This window comes from Stenella coeruleoalba (genome assembly GCF_951394435.1).
Source record: "Stenella coeruleoalba genome assembly, chromosome: 8".
NCBI lineage: Eukaryota > Metazoa > Chordata > Mammalia > Artiodactyla > Delphinidae > Stenella > Stenella coeruleoalba.
The window spans coordinates 109,779,173-109,798,377 of NC_137154.1; the positions used below are offsets into that span (position 1 = coordinate 109,779,173).

The 19,205-nt window shown below is 43.7% G+C and overlaps 1 long non-coding RNA gene across 19 annotated transcripts in view; it reads left to right on the forward strand.

Moving 5' to 3' along the window:
* Positions 1-19,205, forward strand: part of LOC307190093 — a 1,314,632-nt gene that overhangs the window by 913,644 nt on the left and 381,783 nt on the right. The window contains exon 5 of one of the 19 annotated variants that reach the window (XR_013829393.1): positions 13,982-14,043. The exons of the other annotated variants lie outside the window; for them this stretch is intronic. This is a non-coding gene — a long non-coding RNA (uncharacterized lncRNA). Of the gene's footprint in view, positions 1-13,981; positions 14,044-19,205 lie in introns of those variants that run through there. 19 annotated transcript variants of the gene reach the window in all.

Genomic DNA, 19,205 nt, shown 5'->3' on the forward strand with positions numbered 1-19,205 from the left:
GGAAGTGCCCTAGGCTCTGTTGCTTTGTTTTTTAGATGTTTCAGGAAACACCATACACTTCTCCCCAGTGTCTGTTGGCAATTTACATCCCGCCCATCAGCATAACAAGGCTCCCAGTTCTCCATGGCCTGTCCTGCCTGTCTGGATTTTACACTTTTTTCAGATGGCCCTTTTGACCGGGGGGAAGTGAGACTTCATTGTAGTGCAGATTTCCTTTGCAAGCTTGCTTGGTTGGCCAAAAAGGGCGTATGCGTTTTTTCCTGAATATATTCAGGAAAAAACGCATACGCCCTTTTTGGCCAAGTGCATCATTGTGGACGTTCTGCCTCTTTTCCTATGCTTTCAAAGCAATTCCAGTCTACCTCCTGAAATCGGTTTCCTGCAATTCTGCCCCGCTTTCAAGTCCTCTTGGCAGCCTTACTTCAGTATATTTTTGGACGATAGCTGTCATTTATAACTCTGCAGGTTTGTGAATTACAGTGCCCCTGAGCTCCTTTCTTCAACTCGCTTTCTTTTGAGCTGGCCGCAACACCGCAGGATGGCTTCAGGCCCTAATCTGGTTCCGGCACGGCACACTGAGCCTTTGGTTATTTCCTCTTCCTGGTGGGAAATGAGAGTTAAATTTGCCCGTCCGGACACCTCCAGCTAGTCTCTGATTGGTTCTCGCTATTCCTGTTCATCTTCCGCAGAAATTGCAAACTGGGCCAAACAGGAGGTTAAAGGTGCTGACTCTCCAAGTGGGGAGAGTGTTAGTAAAGCATCTGGAATGTTGCACCCGAGTACCAGGCGAGGAAAACTGAGACATATTTGAACATGTCTCCCGTTCACACGGTTGATCATACTCTGGCTTCCACATGCATGTTTTAGCTGAAGGAAGAATACTTTAAACCTGGAGATTTGAGACCCGTGTAATGGGTACCATGCAATATGACTTCAAAGGGTCTTCATTTGATCAACGAACCACTCCAATCCTATCACTGCTGCTTTTTTGCCCCTGTACACACGCTTGATTCTCTTTTGAAGACATAGCAATCCATAGGTTTTAAGATACTTACTAGTCAGGTACATTCTTAGGCGTTTAATATGCGGTGTTGAGTCCATTTCGTTGAGCAAGGAGTAGCTCTTGTCTATTCCATATTTGGCTTAAGGAACTTTATCTGTGCTCATTTCAATCTCTGGTTTTATGCAGCACCCCAACTCACCTTTCCCCTTAAGCAAGCATAAGTTGGTTTTCTAAATTTGAGATCCTGTTCTGTTTTGGAATCCAGTTCCTGTGTAGCCAAGTTTACATTCCGTGTATTAGTGATATCTTATGATGTTTCTTTTTCTGTGTGACTTATTTCAGTTAGAATCATCGTACCTGAATCCACTCATTATGCTGCTACGGGCCTGATGACATAGATTTCATTGCTGAGTGATACTGCATTGTACGTAAGTACCACAAGTTCTTTATCCATTTTTCACTTTCTGTGATATTGAACATGTACGGTAAATAAGGTTCTTGTAAACAGAGGCGTCCCAAACTTTGGGGTGGCTGTGTCTTTTTGATTTTAATTTCCCTAAGCTATAGGAACATAAGTGGAAGTGCCCTAGGCTCTGTTGCTTTGTTTTTTAGATGTTTCAGGAAACACCATACACTTCTCCCCAGTGTCTGTTGGCAATTTACATCCCGCCCATCAGCATAACAAGGCTCCCAGTTCTCCATGGCCTGTCCTGCCTTTCTGGATTTTACAATTTTTTCAGATGGCCCTTTTGACCGGGGGGAAGTGAGACTTCATTGTAGTGCAGATTTCCTTTGCAAGCTTGCTTCGTTGGCCAAAAAGGGCGTATGCGTTATTTCCTGAATATATTCAGGAAAAAACGCATACGCCCTTTTTGGCCAACTGCATCATTGTGGACGTTCTGCCTCTTTTCCTATGCTTTCAATGCAATTCCAGTCTACCTCCTGAAATCGGTTTCCTGCAATGCTGCCCGGCTTTCAAGTCCTCTTGGCAGCCTTACTTCAGTCTATTTTTGGATGATAGCTGTCATTTATAACTCTGCAGGTTTGTGAATTACAGTGCCCCTGAGCTCCTTTCTTCAACTCACTTTCTTTTGAGCTGACCGCAACACCGCAGAATGGCTTCAGGCCCTAATCTGTTTCCGTCACGGCTCACTGAGCCTTTGGTTATTTCCTCTTCCTGGTGGGAAATGAGAGTTAAATTTGCCCGTCCAGACACCTCCAGCTAGTCTCTCATTGGTTCTCGCTATTCCTGTTCATCTTCCGCAGAAATTGCAAACAGGGCCAAAGAGGAGGTTAAAGGCGCTGACTCTCCAAGTGGGGAGAGTGTTAGTAAAGCATCTGGAATGTTGCACCCGAGTACCAGGGGAGGAAAACTGAGACATATTTGAACACGTCTCCCGTTCACACGGTTGATCATACTCTGGGTTCCACATGCATGTTTTAGCTGAAGGAAGAATACCTTAAACCTGGGTAGTTGAAACCCTTGTAATGGGTACCATGCAATATGACTTCAAAGGGTCTTCATTTGCTCACCGAACCTCTCCAATCCTATCACTGCTGCGTTTATGCCCCTGTACACACGCTTGATTCTCTTTTGGAGACATAGCAATCCATAGGTTTTAAGATACTTACTAGTCAGGTACATTCTTAGGCGTTTAATATGGGGTGTTGAGTCCATTTCGTTGAGCAAGGAGTAGCTCTTGTCTATTCCATATTTGGCTTAAGGAACTTTATCTGTGCTCATTTCAATCTCTGGTTTTATGCAGCACCCCAACTCACCTTTCCCCTTAAGCAAGCATAAGTTGGTGTTCTAAATTTGAGACCCTGTTCTGTTTTGGAATCCAGTTCCTGTGTAGCCAAGTTTACATTCCGTGTATTAGTGATATCTTATGATGTTTCTTTTTCTGTGTGACTTATTTCAGTTAGAATCATCGTACCTGAATCCACTCATTATGCTGCTACGGGCCTGATGACATAGATTTCATTGCTGAGTGATACTGCATTGTACGTAAGTACCACAAGTTCTTTATCCATTTTTCACTTTCTGTGATATTGAACATGTACGGTAAATAAGGTTCTTGTAAACAGAGGCGTCCCAAACTTTGGGGTGGCTGTGTCTTTTTGATTTTAATTTCCCTAAGCTATAGGAACATAAGTGGAAGTGCCCTAGGCTCTGTTGCTTTGTTTTTTAGATGTTTCAGGAAACACCATACACTTCTCCCGAGTGTCTGTTGGCAATTTACATCCCGCCCATCAGCATAACAAGGCTCCCAGTTCTCCATGGCCTGTCCTGCCTTTCTGGATTTTACACTTTTTTCAGATGGCCCTTTTGACCGGGGGGAAGTGAGACTTCATTGTAGTGCAGATTTCCTTTGCAAGCTTGCTTCGTTGGCCAAAAAGGGCGTATGCGTTATTTCCTGAATATATTCAGGAAAAAACGCATACGCCCTTTTTGGCCAACTGCATCATTGTGGACGTTCTGCCTCTTTTCCTATGCTTTCAATGCAATTCCAGTCTACCTCCTGAAATCGGTTTCCTGCAATGCTGCCCGGCTTTCAAGTCCTCTTGGCAGCCTTACTTCAGTCTATTTTTGGATGATAGCTGTCATTTATAACTCTGCAGGTTTGTGAATTACAGTGCCCCTGAGCTCCTTTCTTCAACTCACTTTCTTTTGAGCTGACCGCAACACCGCAGAATGGCTTCAGGCCCTAATCTGTTTCTGTCACGGCTCACTGAGCCTTTGGTTATTTCCTCTTCCTGGTGGGAAATGAGAGTTAAATTTGCCCGTCCAGACACCTCCAGCTAGTCTCTCATTGGTTCTCGCTATTCCTGTTCATCTTCCGCAGAAATTGCAAACAGGGCCAAAGAGGAGGTTAAAGGCGCTGACTCTCCAAGTGGGGAGAGTGTTAGTAAAGCATCTGGAATGTTGCACCCGAGTACCAGGGGAGGAAAACTGAGACATATTTGAACACGTCTCCCGTTCACACGGTTGATCATACTCTGGGTTCCACATGCATGTTTTAGCTGAAGGAAGAATACCTTAAACCTGGGTAGTTGAAACCCTTGTAATGGGTACCATGCAATATGACTTCAAAGGGTCTTCATTTGCTCACCGAACCTCTCCAATCCTATCACTGCTGCGTTTATGCCCCTGTACACACGCTTGATTCTCTTTTGGAGACATAGCAATCCATAGGTTTTAAGATACTTACTAGTCAGGTACATTCTTAGGCGTTTAATATGGGGTGTTGAGTCCATTTCGTTGAGCAAGGAGTAGCTCTTGTCTATTCCATATTTGGCTTAAGGAACTTTATCTGTGCTCATTTCAATCTCTGGTTTTATGCAGCACCCCAACTCACCTTTCCCCTTAAGCAAGCATAAGTTGGTGTTCTAAATTTGAGACCCTGTTCTGTTTTGGAATCCAGTTCCTGTGTAGCCAAGTTTACATTCCGTGTATTAGTGATATCTTATGATGTTTCTTTTTCTGTGTGACTTATTTCAGTTAGAATCATCGTACCTGAATCCACTCATTATGCTGCTACGGGCCTGATGACATAGATTTCATTGCTGAGTGATACTGCATTGTACGTAAGTACCACAAGTTCTTTATCCATTTTTCACTTTCTGTGATATTGAACTTGTACGGTAAACGAGGTTCTTGTAAACAGAGGCGTCCCAAACTTTGGGGTGGCTGTGTCTTTTTGATTTTAATTTCCCTAAGCTATAGGACAATAAGTGGAAGTGCCCTAGGCTCTGTTGCTTTGTTTTTTAGATGTTTCAGGAAACACCATACACTTCTCCCGAGTGTCTGTTGGCAATTTACATCCCGCCCATCAGCATAACAAGGCTCCCAGTTCTCCATGGCCTGTCCTGCCTTTCTGGATTTTACACTTTTTTCAGATGGCCCTTTTGACCGGGGGGAAGTGAGACTTCATTGTAGTGCAGATTTCCTTTGCAAGCTTGCTTGTTTGCCCAAAAAGGGCGTATGCGTTTTTTCCTGAATATATTCAGGAAAAAACGCATACGCCCTTTTTGGCCAAGTGCATCATTGTGGACGTTCTGCCTCTTTTCCTATGCTTTCAATGCAATTCCAGTCTACCTCCTGAAATCGGTTTCCTGCAATTCTGCCCCGCTTTCAAGTCCTCTTGGCAGCCTTACTTCAGTATATTTTTGGACGATAGCTGTCATTTATAACTCTGCAGGTTTGTGAATTACAGTGCCCCTGAGCTCCTTTCTTCAACTCTCTTTCTTGTGACCTGGCCGCAACACTGCAGGATGGCTTCAGGCCCTACTCTGGTTCTGGCACGGCACGCTGAGCCTTTGGTTAATTCCTCTTCCTGGTGGGAAATTAGAGTTAAATTTGCCCGTCCAGACACCTCCAGCTAGCCTCTCATTGGTTCTCGCTGTTCCTGTTCATCTTCCGCAGAAATTGCAAACTGGGCCAAACAGGAGGTTAAAGGGACTGACTCTCCAAGTCGGGAGAGTGTTAGTAAAGCGTCTGGAATGTTGCACCCGAGTACCAGGGTACGAAAACTGAGACATATTTGAACACGTCTCCCGATCACATGGTTGATCATACTCTAGGTTCCACATGCATGTTTTAGCTGAAGGAAGAATACCTTAAACCTGGGTAGTTGAAACCCGTGGAATGGGTACCATGCAATATGACTTCAAAGGGTCTTCATTTGCTCACCGAACCGCTCCAATCCTATCACTGCTGCGTTTATGCCCCTGTACACATGCTTGATTCTCTTTCGGAGACATAGCAATGCATAGGTTTTAAGATACTTACTAGTCAGGTACATTCTTAGGCGTTTAATATGGGGTGTTGAGGCCATTTCGTTGAGCAAGGAGTAGCTCTTGTCTATTCCATATTTGGCTTAAGGAACTTTATCTGTGCTCATTTCAATCTCTGGTTTTATGCAGCACCCCAACTCACCTTTACCCGTAGCAAGCATAAGTTGGTTTTCTAAATTTGAGACACTGTTCTATTCTGTCATTCAGTTCCTGTGTAGCCAAGTTTACATTCCGTGTATTACTGATATCTTATGATGTTTCTTTTTCTGTGTGACTTATTTCAGTTAGAATCATCATACCTGAATCCACTCATTGTGCTGTTAAGGGCCTGATGACATAGATTTCATTGCTGAGTGATATTGCTTTGTAAGTAAATACCACAACTTCTTTATCCATTTTTCACTTTCTGCGATGTTGAACTTGTACTGTAAACGACGTTCTTGTCAACAGAGGCGTCCCAAACTTTGGGGTGGCTGTGTCTTTTTGATTTTAATTTCCCTAAGCTCTAGGACCATAAGTGGAAGTGCCCTAGGCTCTGTTGCTTTGTTTTTTAGATGTTTCAGGAAACACCATACACTTCTCCCGAGTGTCTGTTAGCAATTTACATCCCGCCCATCAGCATAACAAGGCTCCCAGTTCTCCATGGCCTGTCCTGCCTGTCTGGATTTTACACTTTTTTCAGATGGCCCTGTTGACCGGGGGGAAGTGAGACTTCATTGTAGTGCAGATTTCCTTTGCAAGCTTGCTTGGTTGGCCAAAAAGGGCGTATGCGTTTTTTCCTGAATATATTCAGGAAAAAACTCATACGCCCTTTTTGGCCAAGTGCATCATTGTGGACGTTCTGCCTCTTTTCCTATGCTTTCAATGCAATTCCAGGCTACCTCCTGAAATCGGTTTCCTGCAATTCTGCCCCGCTTTCAAGTCCTCTTGGCAGCCTTACTTCAGTATATTTTTGGACGATAGCTGTCATTTATAACTCTGCAGGTTTGTGAATTACAGTGCCCCTGAGCTCCTTTCTTCAACTCACTTTATTTTGAGCTGGCCGCAACACCGCAGAATGGCTTCAGGCCCTAATCTGGTTCCGTCACGGCACGCTGAGCCTTTGGTTATTTCCTCTTCCTGGTGGGAAATGAGAGTGAAATTTGCCCGTCCAGACACCTCCAGCTAGTCTCTCATTGGTTCTCCCTATTCCTGTTCATCTTCCGCAGAAATTGCAAACTGGGCCAAACAAGAGGTTAAAGGCGCTGACTCTCCAAGTGGGGAGAGTGTTACTAAAGCGTCTGGAATGTTGCACCCGAGTACCAGGGGAGGAAAAGTGAGACATATTTGAACACGTATCCCATTCACACGGTTGATCATACTCTGGGTTCCACATGCATGTTTTAGCTGAAGGAAGAATACCTTAAACCTGGAGATTTGAGACCCGTGGAATGGGTACCATGCAATATGACTTCAAAGGGTCTTCATTTGCTCAACGAACCACTCCAATCCTATCACTGCTGCTTTTTTGCCCCTGCACACATGCTTGATTCTCTTTCGGAGACATAGCAATCCATAGGTTTTAAGATACTTACTAGTCAGGTACATTCTTAGGCGTTTAATATGCGGTGTTGAGTCCATTTCTTTGAGCAAGTAATAGCTCTTGTCTATTCCATAGTTGGCTTAAGGAACTTTATCTGTGCTCATTTCAATCTCTGGTTTTATGCAGCACCCCAACTCACCTTTCCCCTTAAGCAAGCATAAGTTGGTTTTCTAAATTTGAGACCCTGTTCTGTTCTGTAATTCAGTTCCTGTGTAGCCAAGTTTACATTCCGTGTATTACTGATATCTTATGATGTTTCTTTTTCTGTGTGACTTATTTCAGTTAGAATCATCATACCTGAATCCACTCATTGTGCTGCTAAGGGCCTGATGACATAGATTTCATTGCTGAGTGATATTGCTTTGTAAGTAAATACCACAACTTCTTTATCCATTTTTCACTTTCTGCGATGTTGAACTTGTACGGTAAACGAGGTCTTGTAAACAGAGGCATCCCAAAGTTTGGGGTGGCTGTGTCTTTTTGATTTTAATTTCCCTAAGCTATAGGACCATAAGTGGAAGTGCCCTAGGCTCTGTTGCTTTGTTTTTTAGATGTTTCAGGAAACACCATACACTTCTCCCGAGTGTCTGTTGGCAATTTACATCCCGCCCATCAGCATAACAAGGCTCCCAGTTCTCCATGGCCTGTCCTGCCTTTCTGGATTTTACACTTTTTTCAGATGGCCCTTTTGACCGGGGGGAAGTGAGACTTCATTGTAGTGCAGATTTCCTTTGCAAGCTTGCTTGGTTGGCCAAAAAGGGCGTATGCGTTTTTTCCTGAATATATTCAGGAAAAAACGCATACGCCCTTTTTGGCCAAGGGCATCATTGTGGACGTTCTGCCTCTTTTCCTATGCTTTCAATGCAATTCCAGTCTACCTCCTGAAATCGGTTTCCTGCAATTCTGCCCCGCTTTCAAGTCCTCTTGGCAGCCTTACTTCAGTATATTTTTGGACGATAGATGTCATTTATAACTCTGAAGGTTTGTGAATTACAGTGCCCCTGAGCTCCTTTCTTCAACTCGCTTTCTTGTCACCTGGCCGCAACACCGCAGGATTGCTTCAGGCCCTAATCTGGTTCCGGCACGGCACGCTGAGCCTTTGGTTATTTCCTCTTCCTGGTGGGAAATGAGAGTTAAATTTGCCCGTCCAGACACCTCCAGCTAGTCTCTCATTGGTTCTCCCTATTCCTGTTCATCTTCCGCAGGAATTGCTAACTGGGCCAAACAGGACGTTAAAGGCGCTGACTCTCCAAGTGGGGAGATTGTTAGTAAAGCGTCTGGAATGTTGCACCCGGGTACCAGGGGAGGAAAACTGAGACATATTTGAACACGTCTCCCGTTCACACGGTTGATCATACTCTGGGTTCCACATGCAGGTTTTAGCTTCAGGAAGAATACCTTAAAACTGGAGAGTTGAGAGCCGTTGAATGGGTACCACGCAATATGACTTCAAAGGGTCTTCATTTGCTCACCGAACCTCTCCAATCCTATCACTGCTGCGTTTATGCCCCTGTACACATGCTTGATTCTCTTTCGGAGACATAGCAATCCATAGGTTTTAAGATACTTACTAGTCAGGTACATTCTTAGGCGTTTAATAGGCGGTGTAGAGTCCATTTCGTTGAGCAAGGAGTAGCTCTTGTCTATTCCATATTTGGCTTAAGGAACTTTATCTGTGCTCATTTCAATCTCTGGTTTTATGCAGCACCCCAACTCACCTTTCCCCTTAAGCAAGCATAAGTTGGTTTTCTAAATTTGAGACCCTGTTCTGTTCTGTAATTCAGTTCCTGTGTAGCCAAGTTTACATTCCGTGTATTACTGATATCTTATGATGTTTCTATTTCTGTGTGACTTATCTCAGTTAGAATCATCATACCTGAATCCACTCATTGTGCTGCTAAGGGCCTGATGACATAGATTTCATTGCTGAGTGATATTGCTTTGTAAGTAAATACCACAACTTCTTTATCCATTTTTCACTTTCTGCGATGTTGAACTTGCACTGTAAACGAGGTTCTTGTAAACAGAGGCGTCCCAAACTTTGGGGTGGCTGTATCTTTTTTATTTTAATTTCCCTAAGCTATAGGACCATAAGTGGAAGTGCCCTTGGCTCTGTTGCTTTGTTTTTTAGATGTTTCAGGAAACACCATACACTTCTCCCGAGTGTCTTTTGGCAATTTACATCCCGCCCATCAGCATAACAAGGCTCCCAGTTCTCCATGGCCTGTCCTGCCTTTCTGGATTTTACACTTTTTTCAGATGGCCCTTTAGACCGGGGGGAAGTGAGACTTCATTGTAGTGCAGATTTCCTTTGCAAGCTTGCTTGGTTGGCCAAAAAGGGCGTATGCGTTTTTTCCTGAATATATTTAGGAAAAAAGGCATACGCCCTTTTTGGCCAAGTGCATCATTGTGGACGTTCTGCCTCTTTTCCTATGCTTTCAATGCAATTCCAGTCTACCTCCTGAAATCGATTTCCTGCAATTCTGCCCGCTTTCAAGTCCTCTTGGCAGCCTTACTTCAGTCTATTTTTGGACGATAGCTGTCATTTATAACTCTGCAGGTTTGTGAATTACAGTGCCCCTGAGCTCCTTTCTTCAACTCGCTTTCTTTTGAGCTGGACGCAACACCGCAGGATGGCTTCAGGCCCTACTCTGGTTCTGGCACGGCACGCTGAGCCTTTGGTTATTTCCTCTTCCTGGTGGGAAATGAGAGTTAAATTTGCCCGTCCAGACACCTCCAGCTAGTCTCTCATTGGTTCTCCCTATTCCTGTTCATCTTCCGCAGAAATTGCAAACTGGGCCAAACAAGAGGTTAAAGGGACTGACTCTCCAAGTCGGGAGAGTGTTAGAAAAGCGTCTGGAATGTTGCACCCGAGTACCAGGGTACGAAAACTGAGACATATTTGAACACGTCTCCCAATCACATGGTTGATCATACTCTAGGTTCCACATACATGTTTTAGCTGAAGGAAGAATACCTTAAACCTGGAGAGTTGAGACCCGTGGAATGGTACCATGCAATATGACTTCAAAGGGTCTTCATTTGCTCACCAAACCTCTCCAATCCTATCACTGCTGCGTTTATGCCCGTGTACACAGGCTTGATTCTCTTTCGGAGACATAGCAATCCATAGGTTTTAAGATACTTACTAGTCAGGTACATTCTTAGGCGTTTAATATGGGGTGTTGAGTCCATTTCGTTGAGCAAGGAGTAGCTCTTGTCTATTCCATATTTGGCTTAAGGAACTTTATCTGTGCTCATTTCAATCTCTGGTTTTATGCAGCACCCCAACTCACCTTTCCCCTTAAGCAAGCATAAGTTGGTTTTCTAAATTTGAGACCCTGTTCTGTTCTGTAATTCAGTTCCTGTGTAGCCAAGTTTACATTCCGTGTATTACTGATATCTTATGATGTTTCTTTTTCTGTGTGACTTATTTCAGTTAGAATCATCATACCTGAATCCACTCATTGTGCTGCTAAGGGCCTGATGATATAGATTTCACTGCTGAGTGATATTGCTTCGTAAGTAAATACCACAACTTCTTTATCCATTTTTCACTTTCTGCGATGTTGTACTTGTACTGTAAACGAGGTTCTTGTAAACAGAGACGTTCCAAACTTTGGGGTGGCTGTGTCTTTTTGATTTTAATTTCCCTAAGCTATAGGACCATAAGTGGAAGTGCCCTAGGCTCTGTTGCTTTGTTTTTTAGATGTTTCAGGAAACACCATACACTTCTCCCGAGTGTCTGTTGGCAATTTACATCCCGCCCATCAGCATAACAAGGCTCCCAGTTCTCCATGGCCTGTCCTGCCTTTCTGGATTTTACACTTTTTTCAGATGGCCCTTTTGACCGGGGGGAAGTGAGACTTCATTGTAGTGCAGATTTCCTTTGCAAGCTTGCTTGGTTGGCCAAAAAGGGCGTATGCGTTTTTTCCTGAATATATTCAGGAAAAAACGCATACGCCCTTTTTGGCCAAGTGCATCATTGTGGACGTTCTGCCTGTTTTCCTATGCTTTCAATGCAATTCCAGTCTACCTCGTGAAATCGGTTTCCTGCAATTCTGCCCCTCTTTCAAGTCCTCTTGGCAGCCTTACTTCAGTATATTTTTGGACGATAGCTGTCATTTATAACTCTGCAGGTTTGTGAATTACAGTGCCCCTGAGCTCCTTTCTTCAACTCGCTTTCTTGTGAGCTGGCCGCAACACCGCAGGATGGCTTCAGGCCCTAATCTGGTTCCGGCACGGCATGCTGAGCCTTTGGTTAATTCCTCTTCCTGGTGGGAAATGAGAGTTAAATTTGCCCGTCCAGACACCTCCAGCTAGTCTCTCATTGGTTCTCCCTATTCCTGTTCATCTTCCGCAGAAATTGCAAACTGGGCCAAACAGGAGGTTAAAGGCGCTGACTCTCCAAGTGGGGAGAGTGTTAGTAAAGCGTCTGGAATGTTGCACCCGAGTACCAGGGGAGGAAAACTGAGACATATTTGAACACGTCTCCCGTTCACATGATTGATCATACTCCGGGTTCCACATGCATGTTTTAGCTGAAGGAAGAATACCTTAAACCTGGAGAGTTGAGACACGTGGAATGGGTACCATGCAATATGTCTTCAAAGGGTATTCATTTGCTCACCGAACCTCTCCAAATCTATCACTGCTACGTTTATGCCCCTGTACACATGCTTGATTCTCTTTCGGTATCATAGCAGTCCATAGGTTTTAAGATACTTACTAGTCAGGTACATTCTTAGGCGTTTAATATGGGGTGTTGAGTCCATTTCGTTGAGCAAGGAGTAGCTCTTGTCTATTCCATATTTGGCTTAAGGAACTTTATCTGTGCTCATTTCAATCTCTGGTTTTATGCAGCACCCCAACTCACCTTTCCCCTTAAGCAAGCATAAGTTGGTTTTTTAAATTTGAGACCCTGTTCTGTTCTGTAATTCAGTTCCTGTGTAGCCAAGTTTACATTCCGTGTATTACAGATATCTTATGATGTTTCTTTTTCTGTGTGACTTATTTCAGTTAGAATCATCATACCTGAATCCACTCATTGTGCTGCTAAGTGCCTGATGACATAGATTTCATTGCTGAGTGATATTGCTTTGTAAGTAAATACCACAACTTCTTTATCCATTTTTCACTTTCTGCGATGTTGAACTTGTACTGTAAACGAGGTTCTTGTAAACAGAGGCGTCCCAAACTTTGGGGTGGCTGTGTCTTTTTGATTTTAATTTCCCTAAGCTATAGGACCATAAGTGGAAGTGCCCTAGGCTCTGTTGTTTTGTTTTTTAGATGTTTCAGGAAACACCATACACTTCTCCCGAGTGTCTGTTGGCAATTTACATCCCGCCCATCAGCATAACAAGGCTCCCTGTTCTCCATGGCCTGTCCTGGCATTCTGGATTTTACACTTTTTTCAGATGGCCCTTTTGACCGAGGGGAATTGAGACTTCATTGTAGTGCAGATTTCCTTTGCAAGCTTGCTTGGTTGGCCAAAAAGGGCGTATGCGTTTTTTCCTGAATATATTCAGGAAAAACCGCATACGCCCTTTTTGGCCAAGCGCATCATTGTGGACGTTCTGCCTCTTTTCCTATGCTTTCAATGCAATTCCAGTCTACCTCCTGAAATCAGTTTCCTGCAATTCTGCCCCGCTTTCAAGTCCTATTGGCAGCCTTACTTCAGTATATTTTTGGACGATAGCTGTCATTTATAACTCTGCAGGTTAGTGAATTACAGTGCCCCAGAGCTCCTTTCTTCAACTCACTTTCTTTTGAGCTGGCCGCAACACTGCAGGATGGCTTCAGGCCCTAATCTGGTTCTGGCACGGCACGCTGAGCCTTTGGTTAATTCCTCTTCCTGGTGGGAAATGTGAGTTAAATTTGCCCGTCCACACACCTCCAGCTAGTCTCTCATTGGTTCTCGCTATTCCTGTTCATCTTCCGCAGAAATTGCAAACTGGGCCAAACAGGAGGTTAAAGGGACTGACTCTCCAAGTGGGTAGAGTGTTAGTAAAGCATCTGGAATGTTGCACCCGAGTACCAGGGTATGAAAACTGAGACATATTTGAACACGTCTCCCGATCACATGGTTGATCATACTCTAGGTTCCACATGCATGTTGTAGCTGAAGGAAGAATACCTTAAACCTGGAGAGTTGAGACCCGTGTAATGGGTACCATGCAATATGACTTCAAAGGGTCTTCATTTGCTCACTGAACCTCTCCAATCCTATCACTGCTGCGTTTATGCCCTTGTACACACGCTTGATTCTCTTTTGGAGACATAGCAATCCATAGGTTTTAAGATACTTACTAGTCAGGTACATTCTTAGGCGTTTAATATGTGGTGTTGAGTCCATTTCGTTGAGCAAGGAGTAGCTCTTGTCTATTCCATATTTGGCTTAAGGAACTTTATCTGTGCTCATTTCAATCTCTGGTTTTATGCAGCACCCCAACTCACCTTTCCCCTTAAGCAAGCATAAGTTGGTTTTCTAAATTTGAGACCCTGTTCTGTTTTGGAATTCAGTTCCTGTGTAGCCAAGTTTACATTCCGTGTATTAGTGATATCTTATGATGTTTCTTTTTCTGTGTGACATATTTCAGTTAGAATCATCATACCTGAATCCACTCATTATGCTGCTACGGGCCTGATGACATAGATTTCATTGCTGAGTGATACTGCATTGTACGTAAGTACCACAAGTTCTTTATCCATTTTTCACTTTCTGTGATATTGAACTTGTACGGTAAACGAGGTTCTTGTAAACAGAGGCGTCCCAAACTTTGGGGTGGCTGTGTCTTTTTGATTTTAATTTCCCTAAGCTATAGGACCATAAGTGGAAGTGCCCTAGGCTCTGTTGCTTTGTTTTTTAGATGTTTCAGGAAACACCATACACTTCTCCCGAGTGTCTGTTGGCAATTTACATCCCGCCCATCAGCATAACAAGGCTCCCAGTTCTCCATGGCCTGTCCTGCCTTTCTGGATTTTACACATTTTTCAGATGGCCCTTTTGACCGGGGGGAAGTGAGACTTCATTGTAGTGCAGATTTCCTTTGCAAGTTTGCTTGGTTGGCCAAAAAGTGCGTATGCGTTTTTTCGTGAACATGTTCAGGAAAAAACGCATACGCCCTTTTTGGCCAAGTGCATCATTGTGTACGTTCTGCCTCTTTTCCTATGCTTTAAATGCAATTCCAGTCTACCTCCTGAAATCTGTTTCCTGCAATTCTTCCCCGCTTTCAAGTCCCCTTGGCAGCCTTACTTCAGTATATTTTTGGACGATAGCTGTCATTTATAACTCTGCAGGTTTGTGAATTACAGTGCCCCTGAGCTCCTTTCTTCAACTCGCTTTCTTGTGAGCTGGCCGCAACACCGCAGGATGGCTTCAGGCCCTAATCTGGTTCCGGCACGGCATGCTGAGCCTTTGGTTAATTCCTCTTCCTGGTGGGAAATGAGAGTTAAATTTGCCCGTCCAGACACCTCCAGCTAGCCTCTCATTGGTTCTCCCTATTCCTGTTCAACTTCCGCAGAAATTGCAAAGTGGGCCAAACAGGAGGTTAAAGACGCTGACTCTCCAAGTGGGGAGAGTGTTAGTAAAGCGTCTGGAATGTTGCACCCGAGTACCAGGGTACGAAAACTGAGACATATTTGAACACGTCTCCCGATCACATGGTTGATCATACTCTAGGTTCCACATGCATGTTTTAGCTGAAGGAAGAATACCTTAAACCTGGGTTGTTGAAACCCGTGGAATGAGTATCATGCAATATGACTTCAAAGGGTCTTCATTTGCTCACCGAACCTCTCCAATCCTATCACTGCTGCGTTTATGCCCCTGTACACATGCTTGATTCTCTTTCAGAGACATAGCAATCCATAGGTTTTAAGATACTTACTAGTCAGGTACATTCTTAGGCGTTTAATATGCGGTGTTGAGTCCATTTCGTTGAGCAAGGAGTAGCTCTTGTCTATTCCATATTTGGCTTAAGGAACTTTATCTGTGCTCATTTCAATCTCTGGTTTTATGCAGCACCCCAACTCACCTTTCCCCTTAAGCAAGCATAAGTTGGTTTTCTAAATTTGAGACCCTGTTCTGTTCTGTAATTCAGTTCCTGTGTAGCCAAGTTTACATTCCGTGTATTACTGATATCTTATGATGTTTCCTTTTCTGTGTGACTTATTTCAGTTAGAATCATCATACCTGACTCCAGTCATTGTGCTGCTAAGGGCCTGATGACATAGATTTCATTGCTGAGTGATATTGCTTTGTAAGTAAGTACCACAACTTCTTTATCCATTTTTCACTTTCTGCGATGTTGAACTTGTACTGTAAACGAGGTTCTTGTAAACAGAGCCGTTCCAAACTTTGGGGTGGCTGTGTCTTTTTGATTTTACTTTCCTAAGCTATAGGACCATAAGTGGAAGTGCCCTAGGCTCTGTTGCTTTGTTTTTTAGATGTTTCAGGAAACACCATACACTTCTCCTGAGTGTCTGTTGGCAATTTACATCCCGCCCATCAGCATAACAAGGCTCCCAGTTCTCCATGGCCTGTCCTGCCTTTCTGGATTTTACACTTTTTTCAGATGGCCCTTTTGACCGGGGGGAAGTGAGACTTCATTGTAGTGCAGATTTCCTTTGCAAATTTGCTTGGTTGGCCAAAAAGCGCGTATGCGTTTTTTCCTGAATATATTCAGGAAAAAACGCATACGCCCCTTTTGGCCAAGTGCATCATTGTGGACGTTCTGCCTCTTTTCCTATGCTTTCAATGCAATTCCAGTCTACCTCCTGAAATCGGTTTCCTGCAATTCTGCCCCGCTTTCAAGTCCTCTTGGCAGCCTTACTTCAGTATATTTTTGGACGATAGCTGTCATTTATAACTCTGCAGGTTTGTGAATTACAGTGCCCCTGAGCTCCTTTCTTCAACTCGCTTTCTTGTGAGCTGGCCGCAACACCGCAGGATGGCTTCAGGCCCTAATCTGGTTCCGGCACGGCACACTGAGCCTTTGGTTATTTCCTCTTCCTGGTGGGAAATGAAAGTTAAATTTGCCCGTCCAGACACCTCCAGCTAGTTTCTCATTGGTTCTCCCTATTCCTGTTCTTCTTCCGCAGAAATTGCAAACTGGGCCAAACAGGAGGTTAAATACGCTGACTCTCCAAGTGGGGAGAGTGTTAGTAAAGCGTCTGGAATGTTGCACCCGAGTACCAGGGGAGGAAAACTGAGACATATTTGAACACATCTCCCGTTCACACGGTTGATCATACTCTGGGTTCCACATGCATGTTTTAGCTGAAGGGAGAATACCTTAAACCTGGAGAGTTGAGACCCGTGTAATGGGTACCATGCAATATGACTTCAAAGGGTCTTCATTTGCTCACCGAACCTCTCCAATCCTATCAGTGCTGCGTTTATGCCCCTGTACACATGCTTGATTCTCTTTCAGAGACATAGCAATCCATAGGTTTTAAGATACTTACTAGTCAGGTACATTCTTAGGCGTTTAATATGCGGTGTTGAGTCCATTTCGTTGAGCAAGGAGTAGCTCTTGTCTATTCCATATTTGGCTTAAGGAACTTTATCTGTGCTCATTTCAATCTCTGGTTTTATGCAGCACCCCAACTCACCTTTCCCCTTAAGCAAGCATAAGTTGGTTTTCTAAATTTGAGACCCTGTTCTGTTTTGGAATTCAGTTCCTGTGTAGCCAAGTTTACATTCCGTGTATTACTGATATCTTATGATGTTTCTTTTTCTGTTTGACTTATTTCAGTTAGAATTATCATACCTGAATGCTCTCATTATGCTGCTATGGGCCTGATGACATTGATTTCATTGCTGAGTGATACTGCATTGTACGTAAGTACCACAAGTTCTTATCCATTTTTCACTTTCTGCGATATTGAACTTGTACGGTAAACGAGGTTCTTGTAAACAGAGGCGTCCCAAACTTTGGGGTGGCTGTGTCTTTTTGATTTTAATTTCCCTAAGCTATAGGACCATAAGTGGAAGTGCCCTAGGCTCTGTTGCTTTGTTTTTTAGATGTTTCAGGAAACACCATACACTTCTCCCGAGTGTCTGTTGGCAATTTACATCCCGCCCATCAGCATAACAAGGCTCCCAGTTCTCCATGGCCTGTCCTGCCTTTCTGGATTTTACACTTTTTTCAGATGGCCCTTTTGACCGGGGGGAAGTGAGACTTCATTGTAGTGAAGATTTCCTTTGCTAGTTTGCTTGGTTGGGCAAAAAGCGCGTATGCGTTTTTTCCTGAATATATTCAGGAAAAAACGCATACGCCCTTTTTGGCCAAGTGCATCATTGTGGATGTTCTGCCTCTTTTCCTATGCTTTCAATGCAATTCCAGTCTACCTCCTGAAATCGGTTTCCTGCAATTCTGCCCCGCTTTCAAGTCCTCTTGGCAGCCTTACTTCAGTATATTTTTGGACGATAGCTGTCATTTATAACTCTGCAGGTTTGTGAATTACAGTGCCCCTGAGCTCCTTTCTTCCACTCGCTTTCTTGTGACCTGGCCGCAACACCGCAGGATGGCTTCAGGCCCTAATCTGGTTCCGGCACGGCACGCTGAGCCTTTGGTTAATTCCTCTTCCTGTTGGGAAATGAGAGTTAAATTTGCCCATCCAGACACCTAGAGCTAGTCTCTCATTGGTTCTCCCTATTCCTGTTCATCTTCCGCAGAAATTGCAAACTGGGCCAAACAGGAGGTTAAAGGGACTGACTCTCCAAGTCGGGAGAGTGTTAGTAAAGCATCTGGAATGTTGCACCCGAGTACCAGGGTACGAAAACTGAGACATATTTGAACATGTCTCCCGATCACATGGTTGATCATACTCTGGGTTCCACATGCATGTTTTAGCTGAAGGAAGAATAACTTAAACCTGGGTAGTTGAAACCCATGGAATGGGTACCATGCAATATGACTTCAAAGGGTCTTCATTTGCTCACCGAACCTCTCCAATCCTATCACTGCTGCGATTATGCCCCTGTACACATGCTTGATTCTCTTTCGGAGACATAGCAATCCATAGGTTTTAAGATACTTACTAGTCAGTTACATTATTAGACGTTTAATATGCGGTGTTGAGTCCATTTCGTTGAGCAAGGAGTAGCTCTTGTCTATTCCATATTTGGCTTAAGGAACTTTATGTGTGCTCATTTCAATCTCTGGTTTTATGCAGCACCCCAACTCACCTTTACCCTTAAGCAAGCATAAGTTGGTTTTCTAAATTTGAGACCCTGTTCTGTTCTGTAATTCAGTTCCTGTGTAGCCAAGTTTACATTCCGTGTATTACTGATATCTTATGATGTTTCTTTTTCTGTGTGACTTATTTCAGTTAGAATCATCATACCTGAATCCACTCATTGTGCTGTTAAGGGCCTGATGACATAGATTTCATTGCTGAGTGATATTGCTTTGTAAGTAAATACCACAAGTTCTTTATCCATTTTTCACTTTCTGCGATGTTGAACTTGTACGGTAAACGAGGTTCTTGTAACAGAGCCATTCCAAACTTTGGGGTGGCTGTGTCTTTTTGAGTTTAATTTCCCTAATCTATAAGATCATAAGTGGAAGTGCCCTAGGCTATGTTGCTTAGTTTTTTAGATGTTTCAGGAAACACCATACACTTCTCCGGAGTGTCTGTTGGCAATTTACATCCCGCCCATCAGCATAACAAGGCTCCCAGTTCTCCATGGCCTGTCCTGCCTTTCTGGATTTTACACTTTTTTCAGATGGCCCTTTTGACCGGGGGGAAGTGAGACTTCATTGTAGTGCAGATTTCCTTTGCAAGTTTGCTTGGTTGGCCAAAAAGCGCGTATGC